The sequence below is a fragment of the Chrysoperla carnea genome (assembly GCF_905475395.1).
Source record: "Chrysoperla carnea chromosome X unlocalized genomic scaffold, inChrCarn1.1 SUPER_X_unloc_24, whole genome shotgun sequence".
NCBI classification, from domain to species: domain Eukaryota; kingdom Metazoa; phylum Arthropoda; class Insecta; order Neuroptera; family Chrysopidae; genus Chrysoperla; species Chrysoperla carnea.
This window is the reverse complement of record NW_025408150.1, coordinates 1-26,851: the sequence shown is the minus strand read 5'-3', so window position 1 is coordinate 26,851 and position 26,851 is coordinate 1. Positions and strand designations below refer to the sequence as shown.

The 26,851-nt window shown below is 24.3% G+C and overlaps 4 non-coding genes across 4 annotated transcripts; all 4 read left to right on the top strand.

Annotated features, from left to right (window-relative positions):
- The first annotated feature begins 6,046 nt into the window (after window positions 1-6,046).
- Window positions 6,047-6,165, top strand: LOC123304145. The gene has a single exon (XR_006536193.1). It is a non-coding gene; the product is annotated as a 5S ribosomal RNA (ribosomal RNA).
- A 6,355-nt stretch (window positions 6,166-12,520) lies between these two features.
- On the top strand, window positions 12,521-12,639 carry LOC123304144. The gene has a single exon (XR_006536192.1). It is a non-coding gene; the product is annotated as a 5S ribosomal RNA (ribosomal RNA).
- A 6,355-nt stretch (window positions 12,640-18,994) lies between these two features.
- Window positions 18,995-19,113, top strand: LOC123304143. Its single transcript, XR_006536191.1, has one exon. It is a non-coding gene; the product is annotated as a 5S ribosomal RNA (ribosomal RNA).
- Window positions 19,114-25,468: 6,355 nt separating this feature from the next.
- LOC123304140 lies at window positions 25,469-25,587 on the top strand. The gene has a single exon (XR_006536188.1). It is a non-coding gene; the product is annotated as a 5S ribosomal RNA (ribosomal RNA).
- The last annotated feature ends 1,264 nt before the right edge of the window (window positions 25,588-26,851 follow it).

Genomic DNA, 26,851 nt, shown 5'->3' with positions numbered 1-26,851 from the left:
TATATATATATATATATATTTTTTAATAAAAATAATATACTCTTATTTAATAATATATGTTGGTCCTATATATAGGACCGAAAATATTTCTTATTTGTTTTTTTTTTTTTTAAATTGTCATTTAAAACGCTTATGCACGTTCTCCACGAATACGTCTTGCCAATTGTATATCCTTAGGCATAATTGTAACACGCTTTGCATGAATTGCGCATAAATTGGTATCTTCAAATAAACCTACTAAATAGACTTCACTAGCTTCTTGTAATGCCATAACAGCTGAACTTTGGAAACGTAAATCGGTTTTAAAATCTTGTGCAATTTCACGTACTAAACGTTGGAATGGTAATTTACGAATTAACAATTCAGTACTTTTTTGATAACGACGAATTTCTCGTAAAGCTACTGTACCAGGACGATATCTGTGTGGTTTTTTTACTCCACCAGTTGCTGGTGCACTTTTACGTGCAGCTTTCGTTGCTAATTGTTTTCTTGGTGCTTTACCACCAGTTGATTTACGTGCAGTTTGCTTGGTTCTAGCCATTTTCAAATAATAATGTTTTTACAAAAAAACACACAATTTTAAAAATTATATTCGACAATTTGATACTACAAAGTCAAATGTTTAAATGCGAAATAAATGTGTTGTATTTATATTTATATGAAATTTCAAAATTTTTGTTGTCATATCCTATTGGATAGCTATCAGAGTATGGACTAATCAAATTGTATAGGCGTGGCTTAAAAAATCTTTAATGCTTTATATAAAAAGGCACAATTGTACCGGCGCTCACATACATTACAATACTTGTGAGGTTAACACACGTGTTATCCGTTCGTTAAAATATTGTAAATAATTTTTTATTAAAATGACTGGCAGAGGAAAAGGTGGAAAGGGTCTTGGAAAAGGGGGTGCAAAACGTCATAGAAAAGTTTTGCGTGATAATATCCAAGGTATTACAAAACCTGCAATTCGTCGTTTAGCACGACGAGGTGGAGTAAAACGTATCTCTGGTTTAATTTATGAAGAAACACGTGGTGTACTTAAAGTATTCCTTGAAAATGTTATTCGGGATGCTGTTACATATACTGAACACGCAAAACGTAAAACAGTTACAGCTATGGATGTTGTATATGCATTAAAACGACAAGGTCGTACTTTGTATGGTTTTGGAGGTTAAGAAAATATAATAATTTACTTAAAATATTTAGTAAATTTATTAAAGAATATTTAATACATCCGATAAATTTAAACAGGCTTTCCTTTTTGGGAAGCCACTAATTTTATTTATATAAGAGTAAATAAATTTGTTAATAAATATAACATATTATATAATTTGTTTACAACAAATTATTTTGTTTATAACATACATTACCAAATATTTTTATTTATTTTTTTTTTTTTTATTGTAATATATCTGCAATAATAAATTATAATTTGTATATTATCTATTTTATTTTACAATAACTTATTGAATTTTTGAAAAAATTTTATTATAAATTAATATACTATTATATTTTTTATATATACAAGTTAAGAGTAACAAGTATCGATAGGAGATTATCGAATTTATAACTAATAAAACATTTCGCCTTAATCAAAGAAAATAAAGATTTTGCTATACCATTTTTTATACTTTCAATAAATAATTTATTATTAAATTTTTATTATTTCATTTATTTTTTAAAATTATTAAAAATATTTTTCTAATAATTATAAGCGTACATAAACAAGTAGTAAATGTAAAATGAAAATAATAAAGGTAATGTAATGCATTTGCATTACACTGATTTACGATATATATTCCGCGATATCCTTTATTATATTTAAAATTAATAATATTGATATACTAATAATAGATATATTCAAGCTATTAATATATAAAATTTTATATTAAATATGATATTAATAATTGTTTATTTTATTTTTTTGTATATATAAAAATAATTTACTCTTATTTAAAAAATTTGATGGCTCTCTTAAAAAGAGAGCCGTTTTTATATGTTGATGTATTTTTATGTTATCAATTAAATAATATTTTCGATTTATTTATTTTGAACTTGTATATTTTGTAACAGCTTTAGTACCTTCACTAACAGCGTGCTTTGCCAATTCACCAGGTAATAATAATCGAACTGCGGTTTGAATTTCCCGACTTGTGATTGTTGAACGTTTATTATAATGTGCTAAACGTGATGCTTCAGCAGCAATACGTTCAAAAATATCATTAACAAAACTGTTCATGATACTCATAGCTTTACTAGAGATACCAGTATCAGGATGCACTTGTTTTAATACTTTGTAAATGTAAATTGCATATGATTCCTTGCGCTTCCTCTTCTTTTTCTTATCACTCTTTGATATATTTTTTTGAGCTTTGCCAGCTTTTTTTGCTGCTTTTCCACTTGTTTTTGGTGGCATTGTTACAAACAATTAATATACACAGATAGTTACAGAACACCAGTCAGTATATGTATGAGCGTGTCGTGTATACAACTAGCGTATTATATACGCGAAGATGGATATAACAATAAAAATGAATACTACTCTCTGATTGGCTAAAAATAATACTATAAGGTGATTGGTTTATTTTTAAAGTTTTATATTTTATAAATATTATAAATTAAAATACCCAAATAACATTTTAAACATTTATGTTACAATCCCCGTAACGTACACATCTGTGTGATTATATTTACAAAAAAAAATATTAATTAAATAAATTTATTCGCTATGTCTGGACGAGGTAAAGGTGGTAAAGTAAAGGGAAAGGCAAAGTCAAGATCAAGCCGAGCAGGATTACAATTTCCTGTTGGAAGAATTCACAGATTATTACGAAAAGGAAATTATGCTGAACGAGTAGGTGCTGGTGCCCCAGTATATTTGGCTGCTGTTATGGAATATTTGGCTGCAGAAGTTCTCGAGTTAGCTGGTAATGCTGCCCGTGATAACAAAAAAACACGTATCATTCCACGTCATTTACAATTGGCAATTCGTAATGATGAAGAATTAAATAAATTATTATCTGGTGTAACAATTGCTCAAGGTGGTGTATTACCAAACATTCAAGCAGTGTTATTACCAAAGAAAACTGAAAAGAAAGCATAAATTAAAAACATTGCATTAATTTTTATAATAATAATACATCGATCATAGGCCTTTTAATAAAAGGCCACAAATTTATTTAAAATAAGAGTAAAAATTATTTTTATAAATAATATATTATAATATTTTTTTAAAGAATCAATTTAAATAATTATAAATTAATGATTCTTTTTTTTTTTTCTTTTTTTATATGTTATTATGGAAATAATTCATCATATTATGATGACATTTAGGTAACATATTATAAGAATATTCATAAAATATTATCAAAATAATATTGTATTATGATGATATTTAGACAAAATATTATAAGAATATACACAAAATATTATCAAAATAATATCATTAGATAACAAAACTGTTCATGATACTCATACCTTTACTAGAGATAAAAGTATCAGGATGCACTTGTATTAATACATATTATCACAACATCACAAAATATTTTTTAAAAGGAAAAATTTTTTTAAAATTATTATAAAATTTGATTGAATTAAATTTCAATTTATTTTTTTAATAATTAAAGAAAAAAAAAAAACAAAGCATATAAACTTTCTATTGAAAATGTTATTTTAAACTAGATGGCCAAGTGAACTTCGTTACACAAACAATATATGACGTATTCGTTATTTAAATAATCAGTATCCTTTGATATTATATCAATACGTTACTCTCTTCTTTTGATACATATTAATAAAATTTCAATTTATAAGATTTTATGTCAATTATATAAATAATATTATAAATTTTCTAAATACATAAGTTAAGTAACAAAAAATTTGAATAACAAGATAAATTTATATATTATGTTTTAATACTCGATACTATAATATATCGCATCCGTTACCAATTATTCGGTATCCTTTGATTTATACACAGAATGAACTAAAAATATATATCAAATTTATTTTATTTATTTATATATTTAATATTATTATTATTATTTTATATTACAAAGTTTCTTAACGAAGCTTACAATGATTTCTCATATCGTACTTAACAAAATTATTTAGATCATATAAAATTTAAATTGTTAAAAAATTTGTATATTTATTATTATTATTATTTATTTTTATTAAAATTACATAACATAAAATTAATAATATTTTAATAATTATATAAATTAATTCTTATTTAAAATAATCTTATATTAATCTCAACAAATACTCTAATAATATATTTTGTCATAAATTTTTTTATATTTAAAATAAATATTATAATATATAAATACTTATATCAGTATAAAATTTCTTTATATAATTATGAAAAAATTAATTTAATAGTTAATTATTGATATTAATGCATAAATAAAAGTATTTTCTAATGAAATATATTTTGTCAATGTTCGATTAACACATTTCATAATAATACGTTTTCATTATTGACAAAAAAAGTTTTTCTAAAAATGAAATCTTATACTATAATATATAAATATATATATTAAATTTTTTAATTATTTATATACTAATAATTTATAATAAATCGATATTAAATAAAAAATAAAAATATATACTTTTTAAGTTTACCTTAAAAATATTATTGTTTTGTATGATTGAAATAATTAATATTAAACTATGTTTATTAATAATTGTTAATAAAAAAATTAAATATATTTTAATTTATAAAATAAATATTATTATTAAATTTATAATTTATTATTTTATATATTATAGAAATTGAAAAAATAAATCATGTTTACTACGACAGTAAATTAGAAATACTATTTAATTTTTATGTGTTTTCTACATGGTACTTTGACTTACATAGGGACTTATATTATTGTGAATAATGATATAATTGAAAACCTTTATTTTTTATTTGATAGAATTATTATATTTTATCATTTAAATATTTATAATAAATACATTATTTTTATAAAGTAAAAAAATATGGCCGAAGAAAATTCTACAGCTGTTGCAGCAACTGCGGTTACTGCTGCTTCTACAACACCAACAAAAAAAGCAACAGCTTCTGGTGCTAAACGTACAAAACAACATTCAAAACCAACACATCCACGTACATCAGAAATGGTTGTTAACGCAATTAAAAATTTAAAAGAACGTGGTGGTTCATCATTACAAGCAATTAAAAAATATTTAGCTGCAAATTATAAAGTGGATTCTGATAAAATTTCACCATTTATTAAAAAATATTTAAAAGCTGCTGTAACTGAGGGAGCCTTGGTACAAACTAAAGGTAAAGGTGCATCTGGTTCATTCAAATTGGCTGCTTCCGCTTCATCTAATTCTTCAGCTAAATCAAAAGTATCCAAAAAAGAAAGTGGAGCAAAAGGTTCAGCAAAGAGTGCTAAAAGTAAACGGGCACCAAAAGAAAAGAAAGCCACAACTACATCATTGGCAGCCAAAAAGCCTAAAGCAAAAAAAGCGACTCCATCATCATCAACTGCTGCTAAAAAAGTTACTGCAAAATCATCAGCGGCATCAAAAAAAGCACCAGTTAAAGCAAAACCAGCAAAAAGTACAAAATCCGCTGCCAAAAGTAGCCCTGCTCGTAAACCGAAAGCACCAAAAGCTAAGAAAGCTTCTGTTGCCAAATCATCTCCTACAAAAATTAAAAAAGCAGCACCAAAAAAGAAATGATCTGTTACTTTAATAATATATTGAAATATTTCATTATTTTTGCTAAAAAATGAAAATAACATAGGCCTTAATACAGGCCACAAATTAATATTTGATAAGAGTAAATTATTTTTTGTATAAATATTTTATAAAATAATAGTTAAGAAACATTTGCCACAGTCAGTACCACGGATGGGTGGCCACTTGAGAATACTGTGTGCGGTTGCATTTTTATTTAAAATATATGGTATAATAAATAAGTATATATTTAAATTGATTACTTCATTGAAAATTTTAATAATATACTTTAATATTAATGATATTTATGAAAAATATATATTTGTAAAAATTTTCATTTATTACTGGCAACAGCCATACCACGTTGAAAACACCGGTTCTCGTCCGATCACCGAAGTTAAGCAACATTGGGCACAGTCAGTACTTGGATGGGTGACCGCTTGGGAACACTGTGTGCGGTTGCCTTTTTATATTAAAAATATAAATTATTTTTCTTCTTTTCTTTTTTTTTACACACCATATATAAATATATGTTATTTAGAAATGTAAACCTTTTATATTATTCGTCAACAAATAAATATTATTTTTTGTATAAAATTTTATTGCATTTATAACTCATATCATGGTTACTTTAAAGCGAGAAGTTTTTTTAATATTTCAAATGAATATAAAATAATATAAATTTTATGAAATTTATTTATTTTTAGAAATAGCAATCGCTTATAATTATAACAAAATTTTAATAATGTTTAATTTTATTTCAATAATTTATATATATATATATATATATATTTTTTAATAAAAATAATATACTCTTATTTAATAATATATGTTGGTCCTATATATAGGACCGAAAATATTTCTTATTTGTTTTTTTTTTTTTTAAATTGTCATTTAAAACGCTTATGCACGTTCTCCACGAATACGTCTTGCCAATTGTATATCCTTAGGCATAATTGTAACACGCTTTGCATGAATTGCGCATAAATTGGTATCTTCAAATAAACCTACTAAATAGGCTTCACTAGCTTCTTGTAATGCCATAACAGCTGAACTTTGGAAACGTAAATCGGTTTTAAAATCTTGTGCAATTTCACGTACTAAACGTTGGAATGGTAATTTACGAATTAACAATTCAGTACTTTTTTGATAACGACGAATTTCTCGTAAAGCTACTGTACCAGGACGATATCTGTGTGGTTTTTTTACTCCACCAGTTGCTGGTGCACTTTTACGTGCAGCTTTCGTTGCTAATTGTTTTCTTGGTGCTTTACCACCAGTTGATTTACGTGCAGTTTGCTTGGTTCTAGCCATTTTCAAATAATAATGTTTTTACAAAAAAACACACAATTTTAAAAATTATATTCGACAATTTGATACTACAAAGTCAAATGTTTAAATGCGAAATAAATGTGTTGTATTTATATTTATATGAAATTTCAAAATTTTTGTTGTCATATCCTATTGGATAGCTATCAGAGTATGGACTAATCAAATTGTATAGGCGTGGCTTAAAAAATCTTTAATGCTTTATATAAAAAGGCACAATTGTACCGGCGCTCACATACATTACAATACTTGTGAGGTTAACACACGTGTTATCCGTTCGTTAAAATATTGTAAATAATTTTTTATTAAAATGACTGGCAGAGGAAAAGGTGGAAAGGGTCTTGGAAAAGGGGGTGCAAAACGTCATAGAAAAGTTTTGCGTGATAATATCCAAGGTATTACAAAACCTGCAATTCGTCGTTTAGCACGACGAGGTGGAGTAAAACGTATCTCTGGTTTAATTTATGAAGAAACACGTGGTGTACTTAAAGTATTCCTTGAAAATGTTATTCGGGATGCTGTTACATATACTGAACACGCAAAACGTAAAACAGTTACAGCTATGGATGTTGTATATGCATTAAAACGACAAGGTCGTACTTTGTATGGTTTTGGAGGTTAAGAAAATATAATAATTTACTTAAAATATTTAGTAAATTTATTAAAGAATATTTAATACATCCGATAAATTTAAACAGGCTTTCCTTTTTGGGAAGCCACTAATTTTATTTATATAAGAGTAAATAAATTTGTTAATAAATATAACATATTATATAATTTGTTTACAACAAATTATTTTGTTTATAACATACATTACCAAATATTTTTATTTATTTTTTTTTTTTTTATTGTAATATATCTGCAATAATAAATTATAATTTGTATATTATCTATTTTATTTTACAATAACTTATTGAATTTTTGAAAAAATTTTATTATAAATTAATATACTATTATATTTTTTATATATACAAGTTAAGAGTAACAAGTATCGATAGGAGATTATCGAATTTATAACTAATAAAACATTTCGCCTTAATCAAAGAAAATAAAGATTTTGCTATACCATTTTTTATACTTTCAATAAATAATTTATTATTAAATTTTTATTATTTCATTTATTTTTTAAAATTATTAAAAATATTTTTCTAATAATTATAAGCGTACATAAACAAGTAGTAAATGTAAAATGAAAATAATAAAGGTAATGTAATGCATTTGCATTACACTGATTTACGATATATATTCCGCGATATCCTTTATTATATTTAAAATTAATAATATTGATATACTAATAATAGATATATTCAAGCTATTAATATATAAAATTTGATATTAAATATGATATTAATAATTGTTTATTTTATTTTTTTGTATATATAAAAATAATTTACTCTTATTTAAAAAATTTGATGGCTCTCTTAAAAAGAGAGCCGTTTTTATATGTTGATGTATTTTTATGTTATCAATTAAATAATATTTTCGATTTATTTATTTTGAACTTGTATATTTTGTAACAGCTTTAGTACCTTCACTAACAGCGTGCTTTGCCAATTCACCAGGTAATAATAATCGAACTGCGGTTTGAATTTCCCGACTTGTGATTGTTGAACGTTTATTATAATGTGCTAAACGTGATGCTTCAGCAGCAATACGTTCAAAAATATCATTAACAAAACTGTTCATGATACTCATAGCTTTACTAGAGATACCAGTATCAGGATGCACTTGTTTTAATACTTTGTAAATGTAAATTGCATATGATTCCTTGCGCTTCCTCTTCTTTTTCTTATCACTCTTTGATATATTTTTTTGAGCTTTGCCAGCTTTTTTTGCTGCTTTTCCACTTGTTTTTGGTGGCATTGTTACAAACAATTAATATACACAGATAGTTACAGAACACCAGTCAGTATATGTATGAGCGTGTCGTGTATACAACTAGCGTATTATATACGCGAAGATGGATATAACAATAAAAATGAATACTACTCTCTGATTGGCTAAAAATAATACTATAAGGTGATTGGTTTATTTTTAAAGTTTTATATTTTATAAATATTATAAATTAAAATACCCAAATAACATTTTAAACATTTATGTTACAATCCCCGTAACGTACACATCTGTGTGATTATATTTACAAAAAAAAATATTAATTAAATAAATTTATTCGCTATGTCTGGACGAGGTAAAGGTGGTAAAGTAAAGGGAAAGGCAAAGTCAAGATCAAGCCGAGCAGGATTACAATTTCCTGTTGGAAGAATTCACAGATTATTACGAAAAGGAAATTATGCTGAACGAGTAGGTGCTGGTGCCCCAGTATATTTGGCTGCTGTTATGGAATATTTGGCTGCAGAAGTTCTCGAGTTAGCTGGTAATGCTGCCCGTGATAACAAAAAAACACGTATCATTCCACGTCATTTACAATTGGCAATTCGTAATGATGAAGAATTAAATAAATTATTATCTGGTGTAACAATTGCTCAAGGTGGTGTATTACCAAACATTCAAGCAGTGTTATTACCAAAGAAAACTGAAAAGAAAGCATAAATTAAAAACATTGCATTAATTTTTATAATAATAATACATCGATCATAGGCCTTTTAATAAAAGGCCACAAATTTATTTAAAATAAGAGTAAAAATTATTTTTATAAATAATATATTATAATATTTTTTTAAAGAATCAATTTAAATAATTATAAATTAATGATTCTTTTTTTTTTTTTCTTTTTTTATATGTTATTATGGAAATAATTCATCATATTATGATGACATTTAGGTAACATATTATAAGAATATTCATAAAATATTATCAAAATAATATTGTATTATGATGATATTTAGACAAAATATTATAAGAATATACACAAAATATTATCAAAATAATATCATTAGATAACAAAACTGTTCATGATACTCATACCTTTACTAGAGATAAAAGTATCAGGATGCACTTGTATTAATACATATTATCACAACATCACAAAATATTTTTTAAAAGGAAAAATTTTTTTAAAATTATTATAAAATTTGATTGAATTAAATTTCAATTTATTTTTTTAATAATTAAAGAAAAAAAAAAAACAAAGCATATAAACTTTCTATTGAAAATGTTATTTTAAACTAGATGGCCAAGTGAACTTCGTTACACAAACAATATATGACGTATTCGTTATTTAAATAATCAGTATCCTTTGATATTATATCAATACGTTACTCTCTTCTTTTGATACATATTAATAAAATTTCAATTTATAAGATTTTATGTCAATTATATAAATAATATTATAAATTTTCTAAATACATAAGTTAAGTAACAAAAAATTTGAATAACAAGATAAATTTATATATTATGTTTTAATACTCGATACTATAATATATCGCATCCGTTACCAATTATTCGGTATCCTTTGATTTATACACAGAATGAACTAAAAATATATATCAAATTTATTTTATTTATTTATATATTTAATATTATTATTATTATTTTATATTACAAAGTTTCTTAACGAAGCTTACAATGATTTCTCATATCGTACTTAACAAAATTATTTAGATCATATAAAATTTAAATTGTTAAAAAATTTGTATATTTATTATTATTATTATTTATTTTTATTAAAATTACATAACATAAAATTAATAATATTTTAATAATTATATAAATTAATTCTTATTTAAAATAATCTTATATTAATCTCAACAAATACTCTAATAATATATTTTGTCATAAATTTTTTTATATTTAAAATAAATATTATAATATATAAATACTTATATCAGTATAAAATTTCTTTATATAATTATGAAAAAATTAATTTAATAGTTAATTATTGATATTAATGCATAAATAAAAGTATTTTCTAATGAAATATATTTTGTCAATGTTCGATTAACACATTTCATAATAATACGTTTTCATTATTGACAAAAAAAGTTTTTCTAAAAATGAAATCTTATACTATAATATATATATTTATATATTAAATTTTTTAATTATTTATATACTAATAATTTATAATAAATCGATATTAAATAAAAAATAAAAATATATACTTTTTAAGTTTACCTTAAAAATATTATTGTTTTGTATGATTGAAATAATTAATATTAAACTATGTTTATTAATAATTGTTAATAAAAAAATTAAATATATTTTAATTTATAAAATAAATATTATTATTAAATTTATAATTTATTATTTTATATATTATAGAAATTGAAAAAATAAATCATGTTTACTACGACAGTAAATTAGAAATACTATTTAATTTTTATGTGTTTTCTACATGGTACTTTGACTTACATAGGGACTTATATTATTGTGAATAATGATATAATTGAAAACCTTTATTTTTTATTTGATAGAATTATTATATTTTATCATTTAAATATTTATAATAAATACATTATTTTTATAAAGTAAAAAAATATGGCCGAAGAAAATTCTACAGCTGTTGCAGCAACTGCGGTTACTGCTGCTTCTACAACACCAACAAAAAAAGCAACAGCTTCTGGTGCTAAACGTACAAAACAACATTCAAAACCAACACATCCACGTACATCAGAAATGGTTGTTAACGCAATTAAAAATTTAAAAGAACGTGGTGGTTCATCATTACAAGCAATTAAAAAATATTTAGCTGCAAATTATAAAGTGGATTCTGATAAAATTTCACCATTTATTAAAAAATATTTAAAAGCTGCTGTAACTGAGGGAGCCTTGGTACAAACTAAAGGTAAAGGTGCATCTGGTTCATTCAAATTGGCTGCTTCCGCTTCATCTAATTCTTCAGCTAAATCAAAAGTATCCAAAAAAGAAAGTGGAGCAAAAGGTTCAGCAAAGAGTGCTAAAAGTAAACGGGCACCAAAAGAAAAGAAAGCCACAACTACATCATTGGCAGCCAAAAAGCCTAAAGCAAAAAAAGCGACTCCATCATCATCAACTGCTGCTAAAAAAGTTACTGCAAAATCATCAGCGGCATCAAAAAAAGCACCAGTTAAAGCAAAACCAGCAAAAAGTACAAAATCCGCTGCCAAAAGTAGCCCTGCTCGTAAACCGAAAGCACCAAAAGCTAAGAAAGCTTCTGTTGCCAAATCATCTCCTACAAAAATTAAAAAAGCAGCACCAAAAAAGAAATGATCTGTTACTTTAATAATATATTGAAATATTTCATTATTTTTGCTAAAAAATGAAAATAACATAGGCCTTAATACAGGCCACAAATTAATATTTGATAAGAGTAAATTATTTTTTGTATAAATATTTTATAAAATAATAGTTAAGAAACATTTGCCACAGTCAGTACCACGGATGGGTGGCCACTTGAGAATACTGTGTGCGGTTGCATTTTTATTTAAAATATATGGTATAATAAATAAGTATATATTTAAATTGATTACTTCATTGAAAATTTTAATAATATACTTTAATATTAATGATATTTATGAAAAATATATATTTGTAAAAATTTTCATTTATTACTGGCAACAGCCATACCACGTTGAAAACACCGGTTCTCGTCCGATCACCGAAGTTAAGCAACATTGGGCACAGTCAGTACTTGGATGGGTGACCGCTTGGGAACACTGTGTGCGGTTGCCTTTTTATATTAAAAATATAAATTATTTTTCTTCTTTTCTTTTTTTTTACACACCATATATAAATATATGTTATTTAGAAATGTAAACCTTTTATATTATTCGTCAACAAATAAATATTATTTTTTGTATAAAATTTTATTGCATTTATAACTCATATCATGGTTACTTTAAAGCGAGAAGTTTTTTTAATATTTCAAATGAATATAAAATAATATAAATTTTATGAAATTTATTTATTTTTAGAAATAGCAATCGCTTATAATTATAACAAAATTTTAATAATGTTTAATTTTATTTCAATAATTTATATATATATATATATATATATTTTTTAATAAAAATAATATACTCTTATTTAATAATATATGTTGGTCCTATATATAGGACCGAAAATATTTCTTATTTGTTTTTTTTTTTTTTAAATTGTCATTTAAAACGCTTATGCACGTTCTCCACGAATACGTCTTGCCAATTGTATATCCTTAGGCATAATTGTAACACGCTTTGCATGAATTGCGCATAAATTGGTATCTTCAAATAAACCTACTAAATAGGCTTCACTAGCTTCTTGTAATGCCATAACAGCTGAACTTTGGAAACGTAAATCGGTTTTAAAATCTTGTGCAATTTCACGTACTAAACGTTGGAATGGTAATTTACGAATTAACAATTCAGTACTTTTTTGATAACGACGAATTTCTCGTAAAGCTACTGTACCAGGACGATATCTGTGTGGTTTTTTTACTCCACCAGTTGCTGGTGCACTTTTACGTGCAGCTTTCGTTGCTAATTGTTTTCTTGGTGCTTTACCACCAGTTGATTTACGTGCAGTTTGCTTGGTTCTAGCCATTTTCAAATAATAATGTTTTTACAAAAAAACACACAATTTTAAAAATTATATTCGACAATTTGATACTACAAAGTCAAATGTTTAAATGCGAAATAAATGTGTTGTATTTATATTTATATGAAATTTCAAAATTTTTGTTGTCATATCCTATTGGATAGCTATCAGAGTATGGACTAATCAAATTGTATAGGCGTGGCTTAAAAAATCTTTAATGCTTTATATAAAAAGGCACAATTGTACCGGCGCTCACATACATTACAATACTTGTGAGGTTAACACACGTGTTATCCGTTCGTTAAAATATTGTAAATAATTTTTTATTAAAATGACTGGCAGAGGAAAAGGTGGAAAGGGTCTTGGAAAAGGGGGTGCAAAACGTCATAGAAAAGTTTTGCGTGATAATATCCAAGGTATTACAAAACCTGCAATTCGTCGTTTAGCACGACGAGGTGGAGTAAAACGTATCTCTGGTTTAATTTATGAAGAAACACGTGGTGTACTTAAAGTATTCCTTGAAAATGTTATTCGGGATGCTGTTACATATACTGAACACGCAAAACGTAAAACAGTTACAGCTATGGATGTGGTATATGCATTAAAACGACAAGGTCGTACTTTGTATGGTTTTGGAGGTTAAGAAAATATAATAATTTACTTAAAATATTTAGTAAATTTATTAAAGAATATTTAATACATCCGATAAATTTAAACAGGCTTTCCTTTTTGGGAAGCCACTAATTTTATTTATATAAGAGTAAATAAATTTGTTAATAAATATAACATATTATATAATTTGTTTACAACAAATTATTTTGTTTATAACATACATTACCAAATATTTTTATTTATTTTTTTTTTTTTTATTGTAATATATCTGCAATAATAAATTATAATTTGTATATTATCTATTTTATTTTACAATAACTTATTGAATTTTTGAAAAAATTTTATTATAAATTAATATACTATTATATTTTTTATATATACAAGTTAAGAGTAACAAGTATCGATAGGAGATTATCGAATTTATAACTAATAAAACATTTCGCCTTAATCAAAGAAAATAAAGATTTTGCTATACCATTTTTTATACTTTCAATAAATAATTTATTATTAAATTTTTATTATTTCATTTATTTTTTAAAATTATTAAAAATATTTTTCTAATAATTATAAGCGTACATAAACAAGTAGTAAATGTAAAATGAAAATAATAAAGGTAATGTAATGCATTTGCATTACACTGATTTACGATATATATTCCGCGATATCCTTTATTATATTTAAAATTAATAATATTGATATACTAATAATAGATATATTCAAGCTATTAATATATAAAATTTTATATTAAATATGATATTAATAATTGTTTATTTTATTTTTTTGTATATATACAAATAATTTACTCTTATTTAAAAAATTTGATGGCTCTCTTAAAAAGAGAGCCGTTTTTATATGTTGATGTATTTTTATGTTATCAATTAAATAATATTTTCGATTTATTTATTTTGAACTTGTATATTTTGTAACAGCTTTAGTACCTTCACTAACAGCGTGCTTTGCCAATTCACCAGGTAATAATAATCGAACTGCGGTTTGAATTTCCCGACTTGTGATTGTTGAACGTTTATTATAATGTGCTAAACGTGATGCTTCAGCAGCAATACGTTCAAAAATATCATTAACAAAACTGTTCATGATACTCATAGCTTTACTAGAGATACCAGTATCAGGATGCACTTGTTTTAATACTTTGTAAATGTAAATTGCATATGATTCCTTGCGCTTCCTCTTCTTTTTCTTATCACTCTTTGATATATTTTTTTGAGCTTTGCCAGCTTTTTTTGCTGCTTTTCCACTTGTTTTTGGTGGCATTGTTACAAACAATTAATATACACAGATAGTTACAGAACACCAGTCAGTATATGTATGAGCGTGTCGTGTATACAACTAGCGTATTATATACGCGAAGATGGATATAACAATAAAAATGAATACTACTCTCTGATTGGCTAAAAATAATACTATAAGGTGATTGGTTTATTTTTAAAGTTTTATATTTTATAAATATTATAAATTAAAATACCCAAATAACATTTTAAACATTTATGTTACAATCCCCGTAACGTACACATCTGTGTGATTATATTTACAAAAAAAAATATTAATTAAATAAATTTATTCGCTATGTCTGGACGAGGTAAAGGTGGTAAAGTAAAGGGAAAGGCAAAGTCAAGATCAAGCCGAGCAGGATTACAATTTCCTGTTGGAAGAATTCACAGATTATTACGAAAAGGAAATTATGCTGAACGAGTAGGTGCTGGTGCCCCAGTATATTTGGCTGCTGTTATGGAATATTTGGCTGCAGAAGTTCTCGAGTTAGCTGGTAATGCTGCCCGTGATAACAAAAAAACACGTATCATTCCACGTCATTTACAATTGGCAATTCGTAATGATGAAGAATTAAATAAATTATTATCTGGTGTAACAATTGCTCAAGGTGGTGTATTACCAAACATTCAAGCAGTGTTATTACCAAAGAAAACTGAAAAGAAAGCATAAATTAAAAACATTGCATTAATTTTTATAATAATAATACATCGATCATAGGCCTTTTAATAAAAGGCCACAAATTTATTTAAAATAAGAGTAAAAATTATTTTTATAAATAATATATTATAATATTTTTTTAAAGAATCAATTTAAATAATTATAAATTAATGATTCTTTTTTTTTTTTTCTTTTTTTATATGTTATTATGGAAATAATTCATCATATTATGATGACATTTAGGTAACATATTATAAGAATATTCATAAAATATTATCAAAATAATATTGTATTATGATGATATTTAGACAAAATATTATAAGAATATACACAAAATATTATCAAAATAATATCATTAGATAACAAAACTGTTCATGATACTCATACCTTTACTAGAGATAAAAGTATCAGGATGCACTTGTATTAATACATATTATCACAACATCACAAAATATTTTTTAAAAGGAAAAATTTTTTTAAAATTATTATAAAATTTGATTGAATTAAATTTCAATTTATTTTTTTAATAATTAAAGAAAAAAAAAAAACAAAGCATATAAACTTTCTATTGAAAATGTTATTTTAAACTAGATGGCCAAGTGAACTTCGTTACACAAACAATATATGACGTATTCGTTATTTAAATAATCAGTATCCTTTGATATTATATCAATACGTTACTCTCTTCTTTTGATACATATTAATAAAATTTCAATTTATAAGATTTTATGTCAATTATATAAATAATATTATAAATTTTCTAAATACATAAGTTAAGTAACAAAAAATTTGAATAACAAGATAAATTTATATATTATGTTTTAATACTCGATACTATAATATATCGCATCCGTTACCAATTATTCGGTATCCTTTGATTTATACACAGAATGAACTAAAAATATATATCAAATTTATTTTATTTATTTATATATTTAATATTATTATTATTATTTTATATTACAAAGTTTCTTAACGAAGCTTACAATGATTTCTCATATCGTACTTAACAAAATTATTTAGATCATATAAAATTTAAATTGTTAAAAAATTTGTATATTTATTATTATTATTATTTATTTTTATTAAAATTACATAACATAAAATTAATAATATTTTAATAATTATATAAATTAATTCTTATTTAAAATAATCTTATATTAATCTCAACAAATACTCTAATAATATATTTTGTCATAAATTTTTTTATATTTAAAATAAATATTATAATATATAAATACTTATATCAGTATAAAATTTCTTTATATAATTATGAAAAAATTAATTTAATAGTTAATTATTGATATTAATGCATAAATAAAAGTATTTTCTAATGAAATATATTTTGTCAATGTTCGATTAACACATTTCATAATAATACGTTTTCATTATTGACAAAAAAAGTTTTTCTAAAAATGAAATCTTATACTATAATATATATATTTATATATTAAATTTTTTAATTATTTATATACTAATAATTTATAATAAATCGATATTAAATAAAAAATAAAAATATATACTTTTTAAGTTTACCTTAAAAATATTATTGTTTTGTATGATTGAAATAATTAATATTAAACTATGTTTATTAATAATTGTTAATAAAAAAATTAAATATATTTTAATTTATAAAATAAATATTATTATTAAATTTATAATTTATTATTTTATATATTATAGAAATTGAAAAAATAAATCATGTTTACTACGACAGTAAATTAGAAATACTATTTAATTTTTATGTGTTTTCTACATGGTACTTTGACTTACATAGGGACTTATATTATTGTGAATAATGATATAATTGAAAACCTTTATTTTTTATTTGATAGAATTATTATATTTTATCATTTAAATATTTATAATAAATACATTATTTTTATAAAGTAAAAAAATATGGCCGAAGAAAATTCTACAGCTGTTGCAGCAACTGCGGTTACTGCTGCTTCTACAACACCAACAAAAAAAGCAACAGCTTCTGGTGCTAAACGTACAAAACAACATTCAAAACCAACACATCCACGTACATCAGAAATGGTTGTTAACGCAATTAAAAATTTAAAAGAACGTGGTGGTTCATCATTACAAGCAATTAAAAAATATTTAGCTGCAAATTATAAAGTGGATTCTGATAAAATTTCACCATTTATTAAAAAATATTTAAAAGCTGCTGTAACTGAGGGAGCCTTGGTACAAACTAAAGGTAAAGGTGCATCTGGTTCATTCAAATTGGCTGCTTCCGCTTCATCTAATTCTTCAGCTAAATCAAAAGTATCCAAAAAAGAAAGTGGAGCAAAAGGTTCAGCAAAGAGTGCTAAAAGTAAACGGGCACCAAAAGAAAAGAAAGCCACAACTACATCATTGGCAGCCAAAAAGCCTAAAGCAAAAAAAGCGACTCCATCATCATCAACTGCTGCTAAAAAAGTTACTGCAAAATCATCAGCGGCATCAAAAAAAGCACCAGTTAAAGCAAAACCAGCAAAAAGTACAAAATCCGCTGCCAAAAGTAGCCCTGCTCGTAAACCGAAAGCACCAAAAGCTAAGAAAGCTTCTGTTGCCAAATCATCTCCTACAAAAATTAAAAAAGCAGCACCAAAAAAGAAATGATCTGTTACTTTAATAATATATTGAAATATTTCATTATTTTTGCTAAAAAATGAAAATAACATAGGCCTTAATACAGGCCACAAATTAATATTTGATAAGAGTAAATTATTTTTTGTATAAATATTTTATAAAATAATAGTTAAGAAACATTTGCCACAGTCAGTACCACGGATGGGTGGCCACTTGAGAATACTGTGTGCGGTTGCATTTTTATTTAAAATATATGGTATAATAAATAAGTATATATTTAAATTGATTACTTCATTGAAAATTTTAATAATATACTTTAATATTAATGATATTTATGAAAAATATATATTTGTAAAAATTTTCATTTATTACTGGCAACAGCCATACCACGTTGAAAACACCGGTTCTCGTCCGATCACCGAAGTTAAGCAACATTGGGCACAGTCAGTACTTGGATGGGTGACCGCTTGGGAACACTGTGTGCGGTTGCCTTTTTATATTAAAAATATAAATTATTTTTCTTCTTTTCTTTTTTTTTACACACCATATATAAATATATGTTATTTAGAAATGTAAACCTTTTATATTATTCGTCAACAAATAAATATTATTTTTTGTATAAAATTTTATTGCATTTATAACTCATATCATGGTTACTTTAAAGCGAGAAGTTTTTTTAATATTTCAAATGAATATAAAATAATATAAATTTTATGAAATTTATTTATTTTTAGAAATAGCAATCGCTTATAATTATAACAAAATTTTAATAATGTTTAATTTTATTTCAATAATTTATATATATATATATATATATATTTTTTAATAAAAATAATATACTCTTATTTAATAATATATGTTGGTCCTATATATAGGACCGAAAATATTTCTTATTTGTTTTTTTTTTTTTTTAATTGTCATTTAAAACGCTTATGCACGTTCTCCACGAATACGTCTTGCCAATTGTATATCCTTAGGCATAATTGTAACACGCTTTGCATGAATTGCGCATAAATTGGTATCTTCAAATAAACCTACTAAATAGGCTTCACTAGCTTCTTGTAATGCCATAACAGCTGAACTTTGGAAACGTAAATCGGTTTTAAAATCTTGTGCAATTTCACGTACTAAACGTTGGAATGGTAATTTACGAATTAACAATTCAGTACTTTTTTGATAACGACGAATTTCTCGTAAAGCTACTGTACCAGGACGATATCTGTGTGGTTTTTTTACTCCACCAGTTGCTGGTGCACTTTTACGTGCAGCTTTCGTTGCTAATTGTTTTCTTGGTGCTTTACCACCAGTTGATTTACGTGCAGTTTGCTTGGTTCTAGCCATTTTCAAATAATAATGTTTTTACAAAAAAACACACAATTTTAAAAATTATATTCGACAATTTGATACTACAAAGTCAAATGTTTAAATGCGAAATAAATGTGTTGTATTTATATTTATATGAAATTTCAAAATTTTTGTTGTCATATCCTATTGGATAGCTATCAGAGTATGGACTAATCAAATTGTATAGGCGTGGCTTAAAAAATCTTTAATGCTTTATATAAAAAGGCACAATTGTACCGGCGCTCACATACATTACAATACTTGTGAGGTTAACACACGTGTTATCCGTTCGTTAAAATATTGTAAATAATTTTTTATTAAAATGACTGGCAGAGGAAAAGGTGGAAAGGGTCTTGGAAAAGGGGGTGCAAAACGTCATAGAAAAGTTTTGCGTGATAATATCCAAGGTATTACAAAACCTGCAATTCGTCGTTTAGCACGACGAGGTGGAGTAAAACGTATCTCTGGTTTAATTTATGAAGAAACACGTGGTGTACTTAAAGTATTCCTTGAAAATGTTATTCGGGATGCTGTTACATATACTGAACACGCAAAACGTAAAACAGTTACAGCTATGGATGTTGTATATGCATTAAAACGACAAGGTCGTACTTTGTATGGTTTTGGAGGTTAAGAAAATATAATAATTTACTTAAAATATTTAGTAAATTTATTAAAGAATATTTAATACATCCGATAAATTTAAACAGGCTTTCCTTTTTGGGAAGCCACTAATTTTATTTATATAAGAGTAAATAAATTTGTTAATAAATATAACATATTATATAATTTGTTTACAACAAATTATTTTGTTTATAACATACATTACCAAATATTTTTATTTATTTTTTTTTTTTTTATTGTAATATATCTGCAATAATAAATTATAATTTGTATATTATCTATTTTATTTTACAATAACTTATTGAATTTTTGAAAAAATTTTATTATAAATTAATATACTATTATATTTTTTATATATACAAGTTAAGAGTAACAAGTATCGATAGGAGATTATCGAATTTATAACTAATAAAACATTTCGCCTTAATCAAAGAAAATAAAGATTTTGCTATACCATTTTTTATACTTTCAATAAATAATTTATTATTAAATTTTTATTATTTCATTTATTTTTTAAAATTATTAAAAATATTTTTCTAATAATTATAAGCGTACATAAACAAGTAGTAAATGTAAAATGAAAATAATAAAGGTAATGTAATGCATTTGCATTACACTGATTTACGATATATATTCCGCGATATCCTTTATTATATTTAAAATTAATAATATTGATATACTAATAATAGATATATTCAAGCTATTAATATATAAAATTTTATATTAAATATGATATTAATAATTGTTTATTTTATTTTTTTGTATATATAAAAATAATTTACTCTTATTTAAAAAATTTGATGGCTCTCTTAAAAAGAGAGCCATTTTTATATGTTGATGTATTTTTATGTTATCAATTAAATAATATTTTCGATTTATTTATTTTGAACTTGTATATTTTGTAACAGCTTTAGTACCTTCACTAACAGCGTGCTTTGCCAATTCACCAGGTAATAATAATCGAACTGCGGTTTGAATTTCCCGACTTGTGATTGTTGAACGTTTATTATAATGTGCTAAACGTGATGCTTCAGCAGCAATACGTTCAAAAATATCATTAACAAAACTGTTCATGATACTCATAGCTTTACTAGAGATACCAGTATCAGGATGCACTTGTTTTAATACTTTGTAAATGTAAATTGCATATGATTCCTTGCGCTTCCTCTTCTTTTTCTTATCACTCTTTGATATATTTTTTTGAGCTTTGCCAGCTTTTTTTGCTGCTTTTCCACTTGTTTTTGGTGGCATTGTTACAAACAATTAATATACACAGATAGTTACAGAACACCAGTCAGTATATGTATGAGCGTGTCGTGTATACAACTAGCGTATTATATACGCGAAGATGGATATAACAATAAAAATGAATACTACTCTCTGATTGGCTAAAAATAATACTATAAGGTGATTGGTTTATTTTTAAAGTTTTATATTTTATAAATATTATAAATTAAAATACCCAAATAACATTTTAAACATTTATGTTACAATCCCCGTAACGTACACATCTGTGTGATTATATTTACAAAAAAAAATATTAATTAAATAAATTTATTCGCTATGTCTGGACGAGGTAAAGGTGGTAAAGTAAAGGGAAAGGCAAAGTCAAGATCAAGCCGAGCAGGATTACAATTTCCTGTTGGAAGAATTCACAGATTATTACGAAAAGGAAATTATGCTGAACGAGTAGGTGCTGGTGCCCCAGTATATTTGGCTGCTGTTATGGAATATTTGGTTGCAGAAGTTCTCGAGTTAGCTGGTAATGCTGCCCGTGATAACAAAAAAACACGTATCATTCCACGTCATTTACAATTGGCAATTCGTAATGATGAAGAATTAAATAAATTATTATCTGGTGTAACAATTGCTCAAGGTGGTGTATTACCAAACATTCAAGCAGTGTTATTACCAAAGAAAACTGAAAAGAAAGCATAAATTAAAAACATTGCATTAATTTTTATAATAATAATACATCGATCATAGGCCTTTTAATAAAAGGCCACAAATTTATTTAAAATAAGAGTAAAAATTATTTTTATAAATAATATATTATAATATTTTTTTAAAGAATCAATTTAAATAATTATAAATTAATGATTCTTTTTTTTTTTTTCTTTTTTTATATGTTATTATGGAAATAATTCATCATATTATGATGACATTTAGGTAACATATTATAAGAATATTCATAAAATATTATCAAAATAATATTGTATTATGATGATATTTAGACAAAATATTATAAGAATATACACAAAATATTATCAAAATAATATCATTAGATAACAAAACTGTTCATGATACTCATACCTTTACTAGAGATAAAAGTATCAGGATGCACTTGTATTAATACATATTATCACAACATCACAAAATATTTTTTAAAAGGAAAAATTTTTTTAAAATTATTATAAAATTTGATTGAATTAAATTTCAATTTATTTTTTTAATAATTAAAGAAAAAAAAAAAAAAAAGCATATAAACTTTCTATTGAAAATGTTATTTTAAACTAGATGGCCAAGTGAACTTCGTTACACAAACAATATATGACGTATTCGTTATTTAAATAATCAGTATCCTTTGATATTATATCAATACGTTACTCTCTTCTTTTGATACATATTAATAAAATTTCAATTTATAAGATTTTATGTCAATTATATAAATAATATTATAAATTTTCTAAATACATAAGTTAAGTAACAAAAAATTTGAATAACAAGATAAATTTATATATTATGTTTTAATACTCGATACTATAATATATCGCATCCGTTACCAATTATTCGGTATCCTTTGATTTATACACAGAATGAACTAAAAATATATATCAAATTTATTTTATTTATTTATATATTTAATATTATTATTATTATTTTATATTACAAAGTTTCTTAACGAAGCTTACAATGATTTCTCATATCGTACTTAACAAAATTATTTAGATCATATAAAATTTAAATTGTTAAAAAATTTGTATATTTATTATTATTATTATTTATTTTTATTAAAATTACATAACATAAAATTAATAATATTTTAATAATTATATAAATTAATTCTTATTTAAAATAATCTTATATTAATCTCAACAAATACTCTAATAATATATTTTGTCATAAATTTTTTTATATTTAAAATAAATATTATAATATATAAATACTTATATCAGTATAAAATTTCTTTATATAATTATGAAAAAATTAATTTAATAGTTAATTATTGATATTAATGCATAAATAAAAGTATTTTCTAATGAAATATATTTTGTCAATGTTCGATTAACACATTTCATAATAATACGTTTTCATTATTGACAAAAAAAGTTTTTCTAAAAATGAAATCTTATACTATAATATATATATTTATATATTAAATTTTTTAATTATTTATATACTAATAATTTATAATAAATCGATATTAAATAAAAAATAAAAATATATACTTTTTAAGTTTACCTTAAAAATATTATTGTTTTGTATGATTGAAATAATTAATATTAAACTATGTTTATTAATAATTGTTAATAAAAAAATTAAATATATTTTAATTTATAAAATAAATATTATTATTAAATTTATAATTTATTATTTTATATATTATAGAAATTGAAAAAATAAATCATGTTTACTACGACAGTAAATTAGAAATACTATTTAATTTTTATGTGTTTTCTACATGGTACTTTGACTTACATAGGGACTTATATTATTGTGAATAATGATATAATTGAAAACCTTTATTTTTTATTTGATAGAATTATTATATTTTATCATTTAAATATTTATAATAAATACATTATTTTTATAAAGTAAAAAAATATGGCCGAAGAAAATTCTACAGCTGTTGCAGCAACTGCGGTTACTGCTGCTTCTACAACACCAACAAAAAAAGCAACAGCTTCTGGTGCTAAACGTACAAAACAACATTCAAAACCAACACATCCACGTACATCAGAAATGGTTGTTAACGCAATTAAAAATTTAAAAGAACGTGGTGGTTCATCATTACAAGCAATTAAAAAATATTTAGCTGCAAATTATAAAGTGGATTCTGATAAAATTTCACCATTTATTAAAAAATATTTAAAAGCTGCTGTAACTGAGGGAGCCTTGGTACAAACTAAAGGTAAAGGTGCATCTGGTTCATTCAAATTGGCTGCTTCCGCTTCATCTAATTCTTCAGCTAAATCAAAAGTATCCAAAAAAGAAAGTGGAGCAAAAGGTTCAGCAAAGAGTGCTAAAAGTAAACGGGCACCAAAAGAAAAGAAAGCCACAACTACATCATTGGCAGCCAAAAAGCCTAAAGCAAAAAAAGCGACTCCATCATCATCAACTGCTGCTAAAAAAGTTACTGCAAAATCATCAGCGGCATCAAAAAAAGCACCAGTTAAAGCAAAACCAGCAAAAAGTACAAAATCCGCTGCCAAAAGTAGCCCTGCTCGTAAACCGAAAGCACCAAAAGCTAAGAAAGCTTCTGTTGCCAAATCATCTCCTACAAAAATTAAAAAAGCAGCACCAAAAAAGAAATGATCTGTTACTTTAATAATATATTGAAATATTTCATTATTTTTGCTAAAAAATGAAAATAACATAGGCCTTAATACAGGCCACAAATTAATATTTGATAAGAGTAAATTATTTTTTGTATAAATATTTTATAAAATAATAGTTAAGAAACATTTGCCACAGTCAGTACCACGGATGGGTGGCCACTTGAGAATACTGTGTGCGGTTGCATTTTTATTTAAAATATATGGTATAATAAATAAGTATATATTTAAATTGATTACTTCATTGAAAATTTTAATAATATACTTTAATATTAATGATATTTATGAAAAATATATATTTGTAAAAATTTTCATTTATTACTGGCAACAGCCATACCACGTTGAAAACACCGGTTCTCGTCCGATCACCGAAGTTAAGCAACATTGGGCACAGTCAGTACTTGGATGGGTGACCGCTTGGGAACACTGTGTGCGGTTGCCTTTTTATATTAAAAATATAAATTATTTTTCTTCTTTTCTTTTTTTTTACACACCATATATAAATATATGTTATTTAGAAATGTAAACCTTTTATATTATTCGTCAACAAATAAATATTATTTTTTGTATAAAATTTTATTGCATTTATAACTCATATCATGGTTACTTTAAAGCGAGAAGTTTTTTTAATATTTCAAATGAATATAAAATAATATAAATTTTATGAAATTTATTTATTTTTAGAAATAGCAATCGCTTATAATTATAACAAAATTTTAATAATGTTTAATTTTATTTCAATAATTTATATATATATATATATATATATTTTTTAATAAAAATAATATACTCTTATTTAATAATATATGTTGGTCCTATATATAGGACCGAAAATATTTCTTATTTGTTTTTTTTTTTTTTAAATTGTCATTTAAAACGCTTATGCACGTTCTCCACGAATACGTCTTGCCAATTGTATATCCTTAGGCATAATTGTAACACGCTTTGCATGAATTGCGCATAAATTGGTATCTTCAAATAAACCTACTAAATAGGCTTCACTAGCTTCTTGTAATGCCATAACAGCTGAACTTTGAAAACGTAAATCGGTTTTAAAATCTTGTGCAATTTCACGTACTAAACGTTGGAATGGTAATTTACGAATTAACAATTCAGTACTTTTTTGATAACGACGAATTTCTCGTAAAGCTACTGTACCAGGACGATATCTGTGTGGTTTTTTTACTCCACCAGTTGCTGGTGCACTTTTACGTGCAGCTTTCGTTGCTAATTGTTTTCTTGGTGCTTTACCACCAGTTGATTTACGTGCAGTTTGCTTGGTTCTAGCCATTTTCAAATAATAATGTTTTTACAAAAAAACACACAATTTTAAAAATTATATTCGACAATTTGATACTACAAAGTCAAATGTTTAAATGCGAAATAAATGTGTTGTATTTATATTTATATGAAATTTCAAAATTTTTGTTGTCATATCCTATTGGATAGCTATCAGAGTATGGACTAATCAAATTGTATAGGCGTGGCTTAAAAAATCTTTAATGCTTTATATAAAAAGGCACAATTGTACCGGCGCTCACATACATTACAATACTTGTGAGGTTAACACACGTGTTATCCGTTCGTTAAAATATTGTAAATAATTTTTTATTAAAATGACTGGCAGAGGAAAAGGTGGAAAGGGTCTTGGAAAAGGGGGTGCAAAACGTCATAGAAAAGTTTTGCGTGATAATATCCAAGGTATT